Source organism: Euprymna scolopes, chromosome 36 (genome assembly GCF_053919585.1).
Source record: "Euprymna scolopes isolate OS-2025 chromosome 36, ASM5391958v1, whole genome shotgun sequence".
NCBI classification, from domain to species: domain Eukaryota; kingdom Metazoa; phylum Mollusca; class Cephalopoda; order Sepiida; family Sepiolidae; genus Euprymna; species Euprymna scolopes.
The window spans coordinates 9,179,012-9,195,000 of record NC_136517.1 but is presented as its reverse complement, the minus strand read 5'-3'; the positions used below and the strand labels follow the sequence as shown (position 1 = coordinate 9,195,000).

At 35.0% G+C, this 15,989-nt stretch overlaps 1 protein-coding gene and 1 pseudogene across 2 annotated transcripts in view; one reads left to right on the top strand and one right to left on the bottom strand.

Annotated features, from left to right (window-relative positions):
- LOC145260324 (myosin-VIIa-like) overlaps positions 1-15,989 on the bottom strand; it is a 965,294-nt gene that overhangs the window by 578,228 nt on the left and 371,077 nt on the right. The gene's annotated exons all lie outside the window — the stretch shown is intronic.
- LOC145260759 (5S ribosomal RNA) lies at positions 11,414-11,530 on the top strand (annotated as a pseudogene).

The following is a 15,989-nucleotide window of genomic DNA, read 5'->3' as shown; positions in this document are numbered from 1 at the left end:
CGCCAACATATAATTATGCGTGGATGCCATTTTTCTCTTCCTTTTATGCCCGTAACCAGACCTTGCGTGCTACACAAACTCATCTAGAAATCTAAGATAAGTCCTTTCCGCGCGCATACTACTCGCCACGAGTGGCAACAGGGCATTTTACCACCTGACCTACTTTTCAATCACTACTTTTATTCGATGATATGTGTACACTAGAATAGAAAATAACTACACAAAATTCAATAATCGTATCATTTGGATTCTTCAGACGATTATTTTTATTTAGAATAAGCATTTCAGCCCGGGTGTTTGGAGGTGTATGCTAAGCCAAAAAAAAAAAAAAAAAAAAAAAAAAAAAAAAAAAAAAAAAGCGGTCAATTTTTTAAACTTTGACCCCTATTATGACCCCTTAACATTTATTGTTTTGGGCTCAAATCAAGTTATTAAGTTAGATCCATGTTTAAGGCACCTATATCTACAATTTCAAGTGTTTTGACAAAAAATTGGCGGAGGAGTTTGGTAGAGTTCTCAAAGGTCAAATCGTTGAATTTTGACCCCTTAATAGTCAAATTTCTGGCCGAAAACCGATTACAAAGATTTTCCCAAATCTCAGTACCCTGTATATCAAATTTCGAGTCTGTAGACTTAAAATTGACAGAGTTATTGCGTAGGGAAATGTCCACAGACACAGACACTTGAACTTTTATAGATATATAGATTTAATATAGTTGGTAATATTCGCAACCAGCTTCTCGAGCATTCTGGGAAACACAACTGATTTCACAAGGAATTTTTTCTTTATTTCATTTTTACTGTTTTTAAAACTAATGAGTCACCATTTATCAATGCTAAAGAAATTCAAGGTTTTCAGTCATCACAAACAATGTTTCTAAGGGGAAATAATTGCTGTTTTCTGAATCTTTTGTTTTGAGTTGGTGGTATGTCAAGATTTCTAATCCTCTTGTAGTGTTCATCATCATTCAAATCAAATTTATCCATCTTATTAATCCCCATCCTTGAGTGTTTTTATGTCCTTGATAACTCATCACATGAACATGCATGTGTGCTGTGTTCATTGCACAGGCCGTGATTGTCCTACTCGTTGTGCCGGACACAAAATTGTTGTTGGAGTCAGTGTTGGAGCAAAGGGAGTCTTCCAAACGAAATCCAGAACCCCAGTTTAAAAACACATAACCGAGGTTTATTTCTCTTTAGAGATTAAAATCCTACTGATTTTTTATGGTTGAACAACAGACTTGAGATTTTTATCTGACCAAACTAAAAGTCAGTCCCATCAACACAATCCTTTAGCTAAGAGCTCCAAAGGCTACCTTGCCGTGGGGGGGGGGACATCAGGTCAGCTGACTGCAAGCCCACAGAAAAGCCAACTCCTCCCAGCCGTCTCTGACTCTTCTCTTTCCATCTCACATAATTTTTTCTTGGATTCTGAGTTTTATCAGTGGTCATCATTCGACCACCCAGAAGCTGACTGCTTGAGATGTTCACTGGAAATAACACGTATGTATATAGTGTCCATTCAAATAGGCTTATCTGCAGATAATCTTGAACATTATTGTTCTCAAATAGGTTGGTGTCAGCATAATTTAACAAAGTACTTATTTTACTTCAAACAAACAAATAAAACATCTCTAGGGTGGCCTAACTCCAACCAGAAATATTTTCAATTTGCTTTGCCCTCTCCCTCTTTTCCTTTGGTCAAGCATCTATTACATGCAATGTCTCTTTCACATGCACCACTAAAATATTAAACCTAGTACATGTTTACATATAGTTTTTAAAACTTCGTTGTGAAATCATTTGATGAGGTTCCCAGGTGGCTTGAGAAGCTGGTGGTGAACGCTGGTGCCAATACAAAAATCATAATAAAACTCCATGCTATAAACTATATTATATAGATTTCTCAGAATCATTATTTTTCAATAACAAACTACACACATTTCACAAATAGAAGTTATTTTGCAATCGTCCAACTGAACTCCAACTCCTTTCTATGTCACATGATCAAAAGTAACCAATAAGAGTTATGGTTTTGCTTTTTGCAGTCAAAATCGTCAGTACTGAGGTCCAAACTGACAACTCCAAATATCTTCCTCTTTGAAAAAAGGCTTTTTATCCAAACTAGGAACATCTGCTACTAGTCTCTCTCTTAGACAGGGTTTAAAAGAGTTGCCAACCTAATAGGTTACGCACTGTCAGCTAGGCTTCAACCGCTGTCCCATTGACGAAATGTTGTATCCCTTTGACTGTTTTACAAGTAGGTGCTCCGATGAACTACAAGCTCTTGTCTCTCCTCGATGTAAATACCTTTGACAATCAGCAAAATCCCACCCCTACACAGTAGAAATCACAAGATGTAAGAAAATCTTCTACTTTAATAGTTTCTTTCCGAGGACTGCTAAACTTTGGAATTCCCTTTCGGGTTCCTGCTTCCCTGACTGTACTGACACGTATAAGTTCAAGTATAATGTAAACAGACATCTTGCTGTTCAACTCCCTACATAGTACCCCTACAAAATATGTCCCTGATAGTAGGCCCCTACATCAAATTGGCACTGTGCCTTGTTTGAGGTGAAAATGCAAAAAAAAAAAAAATCTAATTTGCATATGAGTAATGAAATTTCACGTTACTTTGTGAGACCCACCATTTGCTTTTCCTTCTTTTTTTTCTTGCCCATAATCAAACCTTACATATTACACAAACTCATCGAGAAATTTAAGGTAAATTACTTTCACACTCTTATTACTTGCTATGTATCAGTTTCTGCAATGGATTGTCATGTGTGGTCGACATTTGTTCAGTAATTGAGATTACTAGTGACATATGGCCGAGTGGTCCTAGACGTTGTATCAAAGTTTACAGTTACCCAAAGGTGCTGAGTTCAATTCTGAACGAAGGCAGTGAAAAAGTAACATTGAAAACAGAGAATCAGCAACTATGTCCCAAAGCCTAGCTGGAGTCCGAACACGGTACCCCCGTAATAATAATAAAGGGTTGGGTTCGAGACTCCTAACAAACGGTTCACCTGACGAAGGCCGGAAGGCAAAACGGCCGAAACGTCGTGACAATAACAACTAAGATGAGGAAGTCAGTCCGACAATCTCAATCAATGAAAACACCTCATCTCAAAAATACAGACAATTACTATTTGTTCAGTAAATTTAGTAAATTTAGTACTTTGCAATCGTCACACTTATTGTCTGGTATGTGTATATTAGAATAAAGAATAACAGCACAAAATTGAATTCTTGGATTATTTGGATTCTTCGGACTACTGTGCTCATCTGGAGTGCTATTCACACAACATTTCCGTCGACATAAACTCTGACATTCTTCAGATGTATTTTGTCAAATTCTGTAATCTATCTGTGAAACTCGGGGAATCTGCATGGAATTTCAAACAAAAACTTTTATTTAATCCACGAAGGTGTGGACGAGGTATGTAATGTTGTGACCCTTTGGGCTATGATCATAGCGTAGTATCTGGTAACTGTGGCAAGCAGGGCCAAGGGTCAAAACATTATTATTGATTCACATGGAGCTTTCACACAAGTCAACAAGCGATATGATTGGAAACCTGCGGTGTACTCTGGAAGCTGAGTGACAACAAGTCTCCCCAGACGTCCAGCTCTCTCCACCTCCTTCGATAACATTTGCCAATGAATTTGCATCATCGCAACAGCCGCTTACCATTGATTTCTCGCTAATAGTGGTCATTGGTTTATACTGGAATTTGAGTGGCATTCAGCCTCCCCAAGGTCCCAGTTCTCTTTGTGCTTGTCCAGCCGAGGTCTGGTTGGCGCTATTATTATTATTATTAATTGATTCGAGTGACGGTGGGTCGCTGGATCAATTATTATGATTAGAAAAATAAACAACTAAATTGGGAAAAAATGATTGACATAATAATATTGCAAAAGGAATGTAAAAATAGAAAATAGAGGTAAATATGATTTTTGGTTTGCATAAACAAATAACTAGATTGGGGTTACATCAGCTGTTGGTCTGAGACACATAATGAGACATGTGATGAGATGTAGACTTGGGGAGATTCTAGTCAGTTGTTAGCTGGACATCAGAGAGAACAGACGACTCAAAAAGGGGAGTTGGTCTCTCTATGATGCAAGGAGTGGCGTCATCTCAGACAGCCAAGATGTAAAAACGTGTAATCTCTAAAGATGCCGACCGGATCATGAAAATAAATGTTCGTAAATAATTCAGGTATGTGTTGTGTTATTTGCATCTGTTAAAAAGAACTGTTTGTCTACAACTGTTTTGATATGTCCACGTCAATCGTTTCCTGTTAGAACCGTTGCAGAAATGTTAAAATATACACACTAGACAATCAACTAAATGATACGACGTATATATACACACACACACACACACATTTACACATACATGAATATACAGAAAAGGATAAACCCCACTATTCAACATGTGCGTCATTATAGAACATATTCATTCACACAACGTAACAGGTAAACAAGACAGTCATGACTGGATAAAAGTCCAAAGTAATTCACAATCCTATTTTTAAGTGTCGCCTGCAACGAGAATTGAACCTTCAACTCCTCCAGAAAAGTGTAGGTAACTGACAAGGGAGTTTTATTGAGTACTTTATCAACTACGCCACCGGTCCTTGCAGACAAAACTGAGTAGGTTTTGCAATAAGAAAATATATTAAGTAGAAACTCGCGTATCATCGGACACTTCATTGAGCTGTGCAAATGTTCCAGTTTATTTAATGTGCAAGAGTTTAATGGAGCTGAAAATATTGGTTGCCAAAATGAAAAGATTTTCAAATCCTTTAATTTGTACGACTATGAAATATGGACAAAATGAAGAAACAAAATTATTTAGATTGCTTTTTTTTGAATAAAACTGAATGAAATGAAATATGTAATTTGTTCATATTACTTATGACGTCATTAGTTGGATTCTCACATCATCCTAAAAATACATTTTCTTCACTAAAATAAAAATTTATTGAAATCTGAATTATCGAAAAATAAGAACCGTTAGAAAGTTATACAATGCCATCTTAAAAATTTAAAAATTTATTGAAATTTGAATTATTGAAAAATAAAAATCGTTAGAAAGTTATACAGTGCCATTTTAAAAATTTATTGAAATTTGAATTATTGAAAAATAAAAACTGTTAGAAGGTTATACAATGCCATTTTAAAAATTTAAAAATTTATTGAAATTTGAATTATTGAAAAATAAAAAACGTTAGAAAATTATACAATGCCATTTTAAAAATTTTTTAATTTAAAAAATTTTTAAATTTAAAATTTTTTTTCTGAACTCAAATCTTTTGATAATATATGTCTTTAGATTTAAAAGATAGGTGCATGTCCAGAATTCCTCCATATAAAAACAAAAATAAATAATCTGTACGATGCACAAACTTATAATGAAAGGGAAATATTATATTGATCAAATAATTTTATTTTTATAACGAAAATCATTTTAAAGCGATAATGCAAATTCATAGGCATTATAAAATAAATCTCGCAAGCTTGAATCATTGAGTTATCTCCCCTTCCTTTTTAGATTGTTTTTAAAATGGCAGACAAGACAGCTACTCTTCTGATTTGATTTTGTTATTTAAAAATAAAACTACTCGATCAATTTGCGGAATTTTTGGTATAAGATATTTTCTTTCCATCACGGATATGTACATCATACAAATTTTTGTTTTTTAATAAAGAGAGAATTCTGGACATTATTTATTCATAGTACACACATGAAACTATTTCCCTTCAAAGTAATCTTCTTCGGCTGCAATACACTTTTTGTACCATTCCAACAACTTCTAGAAGACCCCATGTGAGAGCGTGTCGATGACCCTCATCACAGCCTCTTTCATCTTCTCAATTGTCTTATAACGACAGCCTCTAAGGAATAACCAAAAGTCACAGGGACCAAGACCTGGACTATAGGAGGGTGAGGAACTGTCTTGATGGCCATCTTGATCAAATCGTCTGTGAAAAGGATGAAGTTGTGGACTGATGCATTTACTAGTGATGGGACGATTCCAATATTTTTCCCCGATTCCGATACAATTACCGATTCCGTACGAAATTCCTAATTCCGATTCTTTTTAAACCTCTAAATATTTTATTATAAAGTTGTTATTTTGCCCCGATTACTGTAAAAACACATCTTAAATTTTTCTCAAACGTAAAAACACACTTGTGAGAGTGTGATTTTAGTCTTACTGGACGTTTAAATCAATAAATATTTATTATTACTACAAGCAACGGAAGACGTTTTTATAAAAACAAAATAAAATAAAAAGGATAATTAAAAGAATCGGTTTTGGCAACGGAAAATAGGCTAAAATTTTCCCGATTCTGATATCGATTCCAATACCCCAAAAAGCTCCGATTTTTCCAATTCACATTAATCGTCCCATCACTAGCATTTCCACAAGTTTTTCGCATCTTCAGTTTCTCGTGAATAATTGTGTGTACAGTTCCCACACTGACATCAAACTGTGCAATTATTGTTTCTACAGACACTCAACAATCTTTATCCATGAAATTCTTTATTTGGCCAATCAACTCTGGTGCTTTGACTTCTTTACTCCTCCCACACATTTCATCATCCCTCACAGACTCCCTGCCTTCCTTGAATCTCTTATGTCACTCAAAAACTGATGCTCGATTCATACAAGATAGTTCAAAATCTGTCTGAAGTTTTCCATACGTTTTTATGGCATTTTCCCAAGTTTAAAACAGAGTTTTATTGCATATCGTTCTTCTAAAGTGTCCTCACGTCCATATTGCTATTTTAAAATTCACCAACTGTGATAATCAGGTTTTAGTAGGGTGTATTCCAATTCCTGCTGTAGCTGTTCATTTGAACCTGGAATCATAAAAATTGGTTGGGCGTTTCATAAGATGTATGGCAATAACATACTGAATTTTAAAGAGTCTACGACAATTTTAAATGCTTGTATAACAAAAAAATGTGGAAACTTATTAAAGCCACCTCATATATCAAGATGCTAGGTTCCTAAACATGCAGAATGGAGTAGAAATATGGAAATATTTTTGTTAATAAGCATTGTTAAGATTTAAATATTTCATTTATTAAAAAATAGTAAACTTTGAAAAAACATACGATACAATTGTAAAACATTATTTTGACTTCGATCCTAAAAAAAAAAAAAAAAAGAAAAAGAGTGATCTATGGAATAAAATCCACAATCTTTTCAGTCATCCAATCATATTTATTACAATTAAACTTCAGTTTATGCCCGACTTGTCCACCAGGTTACAATCCTGAATATCCAACAGTCTTTGTTTTATCGCCATTCAATGCTAAGCAGAAACACTTCTGTGATTGTACTATCGTATAAATCTGAAGATCTATTGTCGACATTGGTTTCCCCCAATATTTTTCTAGTCAGAATCAGTTCTAGAAAGACATGGGGCAGTTACAGGAGGGACCATGTGAAGGTTGCCAACATCCTAAGTGAAAGCAATTTTTGTGGAACGAACTGGATTCAAACTTAGGACACTAGGTGGTTTGTTTGTGTCATTAACCACTAGACAACAATCATCTCCCATTATAAAAAGTGTGATCACTAGACCAGTGTTTCCCCAACCTTTTTTTTCTTTTTTTTTTTTAAACTTTTTGGAACCATTCCAAAAATAGTGATGTCACAAGGAACCCACTCCCATTTTTCTTATTGTGGATTGGTAACGGCTGTAGGGGAATAAATAAGAGCACCGGATTACCGGTGTAGGGTAAGGAGTGAGGTCCCTTGAGAAAGAAGAGGAGAGTCCGTACACATGAGGCACGGACGCAAAAAGTTCTTCTCCTAAAAGACAATGTTGGACAGGCAGAGTACAACTCTAGAATACAGTCCTCACTCCTCCTGTAAATCCCCACTATTGAAGTGAGTAATCTTTTTACCTTAATGTTCTGAATTGCAGTGTTGTTATGTTTTTATGTTTGTTAATAAATTCTTGTCGTATATACTTGTTGTACGTTTAGTAATTATTAAAACTGGTCGGTAGTTTTGGGACTTGGAAGAACCTAAACCCGTACCAACACGGCAAATGTCGATGACAGACGATCATAAGTTCTCTTGTTAAATTAAAACTGTATTAATATCTATTCACAGTGTAGATACACATTGGTATGGGTGACATTTTGGGGGGAGAGAGGGGTTTCATTTTGTACTTTACTTGAAGTTGGAAGTTTGGTTCCTGCAAGAGAAGTTTCTTTTATGCATTATGCTATTGTTCTTGAATATATTTTTCTCAAATAATTGTTTTAAAAAAAAAAAAAAAAAACCGGAGGGGAAAACATTTTTTTTTTCCTTTTTGTCTGATATAATTTTCTGTTCTGCTCGGCTATTAGCCGTTATAACCTCGTGCAAAAACAAAACCAAATTTGGTAAACGGAGGCGCTTAATGACATTTACTCTTTGAACAGAACAATTCCGTATGCGAAAGAACTGAACAAATTCGGACAGAACTAATTATAGAGTGAGAAAACAAAACTGCAATAAAAGACTAAAATAAAGATCGATGGAACCAAATATGGTAGCAGACTCTCATAGTCGAGCATTCTTGAAGCCTTGACAGACAAGAGGAAAAAATAGAATGGAACAATCAAAGAAAACAATGACGTGTCAAACGATTCCTAGTGCTTGTGATTGGATTGCTTGACAAAAGTGAACAACAAAAAAAGAAAATATATCAGTAACATTGTTCACAGTAATCATATTGTAGGCGATGGGTAACTTTAGCATATTTTCTTGACTTTTGTTCTTTGAATTTTATAGATAAGAATGTGTGAGAAGACATTCCTCAACCTATATACGCAACAAATATTTGAGCTACAGACTCAAAATTTGGTATATAGGGTATTCAGACATATGGAAAACTTTTTAATCGGTTTCCATACAGAAGAAAGGGCTGCTAAGGGGTCAAAAAATAATATTCGCATGCAATTTCTTTCCATTTTTTTTACTTCATCTTTTTAAAAGAAATTTAACATTACATTTAATACTGGGCAACTCGGGGTACATCTTCTTTTATGGTTTTCTTGTAAATATTCCAAGAGTAATGTTTTTCCAATTATAGCAGGATGGACAAAAATATAATATGAATAGTACAATACCAAATATATTAAGTTTGTCTGATGCTCAATGATATTCAGAGTATATATATATATATATATATATATATATATATATATATATATATATATAGATAGAGAGAGAGAGAGAGAGAGAGAGAGAGAGAGAGAGAGTCTAAAGAAGGTTTGAATTAATTTTACTAAATTATAAAATCAATTAGAATGTAAGGGAGATAATCCGATTTTTACTTTTATTTGTTTGGACAAAGATGCTCCCAAGTTATTAAAAAAATCGCCGAGTTCTACTGACATACACATTAACATACATCTGTAGCACTCTGGGCTGAGGTTTTAATTGTCCTGAATAATAAAATCAATTAAGATGTTACGGAGACAATCTAATTCGAATTTTCGTTTGTTTGCTGCAAAGTTGCCCCTGTTTCAGAGGTTCTTTCGTTTATACAGGTGTGTTTGAATATCGGCGCTAAGCTAAGAAGCTCTGCATTTTTTTTTGGTTGTTTTTATCCATGTGAGCAAAAAAGAAAAAAAAAAATACTCAAAATTTTATAGGCACATCATCTTATCAGTCAATTCACCAATGAACATTTACTTTATCATAGTATCTGAAGACGACCCAGGTGAGTTGAAAACGTTAATACGTTGGGCGAATTTCTTTACTCTCTTGTGAAAAACGCAAGAGAGTTACCCTGCCAAATTGAGAAAGAAAAAGAATGAAAAAAAAAAAAAGAATACACAGAGCTTAGCGCTGATATTCAACCAGACATATAAATGAAAGAATGCTGCACAATTTAATATATATATATATATATATATATATATATATATATATATATATATATATATATATTGCATGTATAAAATGATAAAGAAAAGTCTCATTATGGAAATAGAGTGAAAGATTTATTACTCAGTTCATTTAAGATGGCGAGCAAGGAAGGCTCGCTTGTCTTTTCCTTTTCTCTAAATATTTGAAATAGTTTCATTCAGCATTTTTGTGTGTGTGTGTTTGTGTTTTTTGTGTTACTTGGTAATTTTTTGCGACGAGACAAACCTACATTTATTTATATACAAATAAATAAAGCTTATTATAGAGTTTGATGATTTTGTGTTGTAGAGTTTTAAAAAATGGGGAAAAATGAAAAAAAAATCACAATTCGCATTAAAACAGGAACAAAATTTTTAAAAAAATCAATATTTTTTTTTTTTTTTTAATCGTGATATTCCACATTTCTTTGATATTTTATTTATAAATCTTGAATATCATGAATGGAAAAGTTAAAACGTTAATCATGCAACGATTCGACTCCAATGCAAATCGCTGCGATAAGCAAGCAGCGAAGACAATCGAAATAAAGAATACGATCGATGGAGATTTCAGTGAGTCAAATTATTTTCAATGTTCATCAACATGAAGAGTTCAGTTGACCCATTTGATAGAATCAAGCGTAATCAGGTCTGGAATATTTTGAACTTACCGAATGCATATCTACAATCGACTTGCAAGCTCAGAAGATATTTAGAAACTCAGAGACAAATGTAAGACTTTTCATGATCAATGGACTTTTAATACCGTATTCACCCTGGCTTTCCTTTTAAATTTTAATGCAAGCCATTATATATAAAAAATATTTTTATAAAGTCCACAGTAGGTTCTCTACAGTGCAATGTAGCCTACAAAGTATTGTGGACTAAATCACTGCAGGAGGGAGTCATGTGAAGCTTCCTCTCAGTGGACCATGACGGACCCCAGCTAGAACAGGCAATCAATCGATTTGATTGAAAAATGGGCGATTTCATAGATTTCGATGGCAATAAAAATTTAGGAGTGTGAAATATTCGTTAATCATTATTTAATTCCGGGCAACGTCGGGTACCCCTGCTAGTAGTAGAGATATATGTGTGCTGTATTGTGTTGGTTGCACATATCAATTTTTCAAAGAAGACAACGACAGCGTTAATATTTCACACAAGAGTTCATGAATCATATTCCATGGCGCATTGTGAACCCCGAAGCAAAACAAATGTGTCATATTATGTACATCAAATGATAAGCAAAGCTTATTGACAGTCAACGAATGTAATGCGTGAATTGCTTAAAGGCAAATGCGCGGGAAAATATCAATAACATCTTTCCAAACATCAGTCGATAGTCATGTAAGTCTCTCCGAATAACTACTCGTAGGAAAGCTATATCTATCTAATCTTCATGAAGATATCCAACTGCGAATATATTTTTAAAAAGAATGTCGTTTTATTAAGTAATTATCACATAAGGTATATAGATACAGCACAATCGCGTTGACACACCGGTTCTCGTTAGATCACTGAAGTTAAGCAACGTTGAGCCTGGCCAGTACCAGATGGGTGACCATTTGGGAAGGTGAGGTGTTGTATGTACCGTAAGGTAAAAGACCAGGTTGAGAAACTGGCGCAGTCTATTGGAAAAGAGTCGTTCTGCATATTTCTCATGAATTTTTCCACGTTTAATCGTTTAATCATAATATGAGGTCAAATCACTTAATTAAATCTTTCACTGAATATGATCTTATTGTCGGATGCAATTATTGCTGTAGAGGCAAAGGTTGTTTTTTTTTTTTTATCTATGAGGTATGGTACCACCAGCAGTTTAGACCACTTCTATATCTCTTACAGTGCTCGATATATGTATAAATATATACAAAATATAATTAAAAAAATTTTTTTTATATGAATGTCTAATGGATGATAATCAATAATTTGACCACTTTTGGTGAGGAAGAAAGTGTAGTATCTGTTCTGATGCTACACTAAGTCTATTCTGTCCCCAGTCAGTGAAAGAGAAATCATTCTAAACAAAAAATTATAATTTTTGTCTCAATCTAGAGTGCCCCATTTTAAGGAGCTGGATTTACCAACATTAAAAACCGACCTTGTGTCTAATTTTACCCTCGTGGGGAGGGAAGTAAATAGGAACAATCTAACCACAACTATAGTCCCTCCTCCACCACCTTTATGGAGAATGCCCACCATTCTCGACTCACAAAAGGATGAGTCCCAAATCTCAACCAGCAAAGGATAAAAGTTGTCTTTCTTATGAGGGAGCGTACTACCAGCAGTTTAGCTTATCTCTCTCTCTCTCTCTCTCTCTCTCTCTCTCTCTCTCTCTCTCTCTCTCTCTCACACACACACACACACACACATCTATCTCACAAGCTTCTGCGTTGATATTTTCTTGTCTAATCAAAGGCCGGTATTTTCCAAGGAGATCAGAAAATGTTCACTCCCATGTTTTTTTTTTTTTAATGGCAATCGCCCCAGACAAGACATAAAGCCATTTGATGTAAAGCGCTAAAATAAATATTAGTTATTAGTCAAAAACTTGTCAATAATAACTTCAGAATCGTCCACATCTAATCCATGCGCACGATTGGATCAAACTGGACAGGATTGATCGTTTTGTTTTCCCTTTTTGGTTATTTAATGGCGAGTCCATTTATTTTGGTAAAAGGTTTGCTTAAGATTATTAACACTAATTTGTTTCACATATGCATAGGCATAGATTGGATAGAACTTGAACTCCTAGTAGACATTGCCCTCAAGTGTAAAAGGTCTCTCTATACAGGAGTTTGTCGGAACAACCTGGCATGAGAATAGTTTTCCCTAGAAGTAAACCACGACTAAATTATTCTAAATACAATATTCGCAGTTCAAATAAGATCCCCTTAGTATGTCTACCCCCATTGGCTTATACTAAGACTGGTGCACTTTCTCGAAGTGATGTTGCCTATAATAACAGTATTAAGCTGGATTCTCCACCAGACTAGATGAATTTTTGCTCTGGAATCCGGTAAGTCAAAGAGACCACAAGAATAATATTCTGTTAAACAGTGAGAGGAAATTAACGTTCTTCACTTCTCTAACTCAACATTTAAAAAATATATACTACTATTAAGCCTAAAATGATTGGATTTTTTTATTGACCATTCTTTTATGGGTCTTTAGTCGATTAAAATGGTTTTAACGGGTCAAAAAGGGGTGAAAATTGAAAAAAAAAAATCGTTATACAGTTTATACATTCATCTTAGTTTATTTTTAATCAGTTCATATGCGTGTCATGTTGGTATAGTGGTAACGTCACCAGCTTTGAATGCTACAGTTTTGCTTTTCATTTCAATTCCAGCTGATGGCACCCCAAATACATTGTTTGACTTTTGAAAAGTCATGACTATAATAATATATGCAAAATCTGGACGATTTAAGATATCATATTTAAGCGTATATTACGACTGGACAATTAGTTAGTTTATTTTAATCAGTTCATATGCGTGTCATGTTGGTATAGTGGTAACGTCACCAGCTTTGAATGCTACAGTTTTGCTTTTCATTTCAATTCCAGCTGATGGCACCCCAAATACATTGTTTGACTTTTGAAAAGTCATGACTATAATAATATATGCAAAATCTGGACGATTTAAGATATCATATTTAAGCGTATATTACGACTGGACAAAGGCCCTCCCTCGCTAGTATTCAAATATCTCTGTATGTCATATAAAGATCAAATGCCAGCCCCAAGAAGTTGCCCCTTGATTTTTGTGAACTTCGATTGAAGTAAAATAAAACAAGAATGAAGTTTGTGTTTACCAAATATGGTTTGATTGCAGAAACCGTTGTGAGTTTTATTAATAATTCCATGAAGTGACATTTGTTTTTACCGGAGGAGGGAGGGGTCGATAGTGATCCTGTACTATTAGAAGTTGATCGCATATTTTCATTGGATGGTTTCTAAAATGTCGTCCATAAGCTTCTTGTTCAAAACGAATATAAAAGGCACTTTATATAAAAGGTCAGCATTATCTAAATATCAGGACATTGGTTCTGGATATTCAAACAACGGAACTGAATTTCCTAGAAAGATGCCAGATTTAATTTTCATGCTTATCTTTCTCTTCTCCTCCCCCACCTCTTAAAAAAAAAAAGAAAAAAAAATCAACGAAAATGACGTATGAAACTCTAACATAAATAATAGCATAAGGATACCAGAGAGATACTATTTTTTTTATTAATTATTTATTAATTAGATGGAACGAGATAAATTTTAAGCAGAAATGCACTTTACGATAAATTTTTAGCACCGTTGTTTAAAAAATTATATTATACCAACTGTACCTACTCAACATTGCCCAGAATGAAGTAAGGTTAGCTTTGGTTTTTAATACTGTTTTGTTTGCACATTTTTAAAATTTATACAGAAAATAAAATAAAATTTTAGTTGTAAGGGAGAATTTTTTTTTTTTCAATATTTTCCAATTTAATGTACGAGTTATTCCCCTTACTGACTTTGAGTTTTTGGTCATAATTGTAAAAAATGTTTCCAGATTACCAGTTGTCTGAGCAGGACTAGATAATTTTTGAAATAAACTATAGAGGAGTATGTTACAGGGTGGTACCATAAAATTGTCACCCTAAAGAAGACAACACTGCAGCTTTATTTGAAAACTTTTATCGAAAAAATCAATTCAGGTAAATTGATTATGTAGTAAAGCTGACATCTATTCAATGTGACCGCCTTCAGCTTCAATCACTGCTTTAATACAGGTAACTGGGAGCATGCCTTTTCCACAAGTGCTGGTAGGAGCTCGGCGAATACTCGGCAGTGATCAGACTGGCTTTGATGTTGTGGGAGGTCATGTTGGTGATGTTCTTGACGTATGACCAAACAAAGTATTTCATTTCATTTCCCTTATTGTAATAACCTTCATTTTTACTGACATGATAATGTAATAAAGTTTAATGTAACTTTAACTTTTATCTACCTATCTTGTTTATATATTATGGCTCTTGTGAGCTGCGACGTTGTTTGACTGTGGATATAATTATATAATCTCTCACATTCTGAACATTATACATATACAGGGTGACCCCAAAAAACGGGCCCCAACTCTAATTAGGCCCCGTTTCTTAGTGTTTTGTCCGAATGAAATGAAACTTTGGTCATAACTAGTTTATTATATTCAAAAACACTATGGTCTTTGGCCTTTTTTTCTCCGTTCTACAGCATATGTTCTAGATGGCCTCCATTTAGCTCCGTGTATTTCTTGAGGTGCAGCACGAAGTTGTCCATGACGTTCTTACAGACCGAATTGGTAATGGCTCCCATCTCCTCCCTGATGGCTTCCTTGAGTTCCGTGATGGTTCTGGTTTCCTTGCGTAGACTCTGTCCTTAAGATAGCCCCAAAGAAAAAATGCGGGGGGCTTAGGTCCAGGCCATGGAGTGCCCACTCAAAATCAGTCTTGAAACTGATCACTCAGCCTCCAAAGTTGAAGCCAATCTCGGGACAGGTTTGAGGTGTGAGAATTTGCTCCGTCCTGCTGGAACCAGAATTTGCTCATGAGCGACGGGTAGATGGTCTGGAGCTCACTCTTGAAGGTTTTGAGAACCTTCACATACCTCTCCTTGGTGACTGTCACTGCTGTGCCAGATTCTTTGATGAAGATTGATCCGATGATGCCTCTGGCCGAGATTGCAGCCCACACCATGCACTTAGGAGAGTTCAGGGGGCTTGGTGGCTACTTCACTGGATCTGGAGGACCCCTAGAAGACATTTGTCTTGGAGTTTGCCTTTTCATCAAGATGGAAGTGGGCTTCATCTGAAGTCCAAAGGAGGTTAAAGAAACTTGGTGTCTCCTCGATCTTCTCGGGCATCTTGACTGCCATAGCCCTCCTCTACTTCTTGTCTGAGGCTGTAAGGGTCTGCAGTGTCTGTATTCTGTATAGGTAAGCCCTGATATCGTTCACCAGCACTCTCCTGCAAGTCTCATGGGACATACCGAGGGACTGACTTCGCTTATGCACAGAGCGTTTCGGACTCTGCTG